This window comes from Gymnoscopelus braueri (genome assembly GCF_963280865.1).
Source record: "Gymnoscopelus braueri genome assembly, chromosome: 22".
NCBI lineage: Eukaryota > Metazoa > Chordata > Actinopteri > Myctophiformes > Myctophidae > Gymnoscopelus > Gymnoscopelus braueri.
In genome coordinates, this window is record NC_137624.1 from 35,237,627 (window position 1) to 35,240,012 (window position 2,386).

The following is a 2,386-nucleotide window of genomic DNA, read 5'->3' on the forward strand; positions in this document are numbered from 1 at the left end:
TTTTGGGTAAATGTCTCCCCCAGAATAGGAGGGCTGGGGATCAAACAGTTAAAATGTCTCTTGTTGGTGTGAGTTTGGCCTGCGACCATTACAACACTGGCTTTGCAATGTTCCAGAGTAGTGGACCGCTGCACACAATGTGTTAAGTGTTAATTGTTAATTCGTTCAACTTTGTAACTCAGAGATTGTGCAAATCCCTCTCCAAGAGAGGTGTGTAGTAACTGTGTAACTTTTTAATTGAAAAAGCTAGACAGTATGACTTTAAGTAAAGTGGAACAAATAGCATTAAATATACTGTAAGCAAGAACATCACACAACGTGTCTGTCTACGCAGCCACACGCAACCATAGTGCAGCACAGAGTGCCGCACAATGAGCTTGTAGATCTGCTATTTTTAGTGTAAATCTTTGAATATATATTTTTTAAAGCGAACATTTGTTACTCAAATCTTTACTTCTGGGGGTCCCTGGAACTAAATATTCTGAGATGGGGGTCCGTGGAAAGATATATGTAATTTTTGGGGGTCCTTCACATGAAAAAGTTTGAGAACCACTGTCATATAGTACAATAGATGTGAGGTTGAAAACTGTATTCAGTAGAAAAGCTTGTCAACATCAGTTGTCTTGTTTCTCGCAGGTAATTTGCATTCGTTTAGCATCTAATTGTAACGTGACAATGATTTCCCCACTGGGTTCAACCTTTGAAGAGTCAAGCAGACACGAGGCAGAAGCAATTTTCGCGCTGATATTGCAAGAGACCTCAAACTTTCAGCGGAGTTGTACAGTATGTTCCTAGGAGCTCACAATGCGCACTCACCTCCCAACTCCCTATTTTCCTTCCATTTGCCTCTCTCTCTCTCTCTCTCCCTCCCTCCCTCTCTCTCTCTCTCTCTCTCCCCTTCTGTCCTCTCTCTTTATAAAACTGACTTCACACTGTGAACAGAGGGGTTGGTGTGATGAAGGTGAGGGGGGAGGTCTGTTGTTGACTAGGCGCCAGATGATGGCTAACAGCTCATCGGGGCATCAAATATCCCTTAATTGCCCAGGGAGTGGTCATTCAGCACCTTGTCCTCCAAGCTCTGCATCTATCTCGCTCTTCCGTCTGCTGTTACCATGGTAACCCCAGGTAGGAAAAATAAATAAATAGATAAATAACAGCGTGACAGGCTCGTCTAGTGTTCATGTTGTGTACTGCTGCACATTCGGGAGGAGGAGGAGAGATGATGAGGAGGAGGAGGAGGAGGAGGAGGGGGGGCGGCCTAATGGCCTTGACAGTGTGATGAAGTCCATCGGACACAGAGGGGGTTGGAAGAAAAAAAACGGGGGCACTTAGAGTCTCGTTTGCGAGGCACTGGGTGTCACCTTGGAGGGCTGAGGGGAGCCAGCTAGACTCCTGCGAAGCCCATTAGCGTCCAGCTGCTCCCAGCCCAAAATGAAGACCTGTCGACTTGAACGCAGATCTCAGCCATGCCAAATAAAAATAACTAACAATAACACTAGCTTCCTTGGAGGGAAGGCAGGCTATCGGAAGGGTGGCAGGATATGCTGAGTGGGGATAAGCTAAGCAGCACCTCCTCCTCGCCCGAAAGCGGTGCGCGATTCAAATTTGTCTGACAGGCACATCAGTTCAAGGTTAGGTCTATACGGAGGACAGGGCCAGGAACATAACGGGCTTTTTAACAGACACCGGATCCGGGCCGAAAAAGCTGGTTTATTCCCAGAATGCATTTTTTCGTTCCTGTTCTTTCCTCCGCCACCGTTTCCTCCTGTCCTTTTCAACCACTTGAACCCCAGCATCCATATTATGGAGGGGGGGGGGGGGGTCTACAAGATCTACAAGCTCTCAACGCATCGCAATGCAGAGCCAACTCAGGTCCAACTCAGGTCCATTTGACTATGTTTTTCTTTTTTGCAGATTAAACTTATTCATAGATTTCATAGATAGCTTCATTGACTATCATCAGTGTTGTGTAAAACTAATGTTTTTTTTGGGTTTGTAGACATTTAACCACTTAAACCTTCCATACGTAGTACTTGATTTGCTCCCTTTCCCCCCTACACCAAACCTCTTTGCAGAAAATAGCCGATCTACAAGCTCACAACGCCTCGCGCTGCGAGGCGTTGTGAGCTTGTAGATCTGCTATTTCCGGCTAATGTTCCTCAGAATAGAGATGCTATAGGGTTCAAGTGGTTAATGTAAAAAAGAGATTGGCGGACCCCCTATAGTAGCTCTGAGGACCCGCTAGGGGCCCCGGACCCCCTGTTGATGACCCCCTGGTCTAGAGTTTTAAATGGTTGCATCTCATGGCACCTGCCCCGTCCCCCCTACAGCCATATACTGTACCTCGGTCCACATCTTCCTTTACCCTCTTCCTCATTTCCTTTAC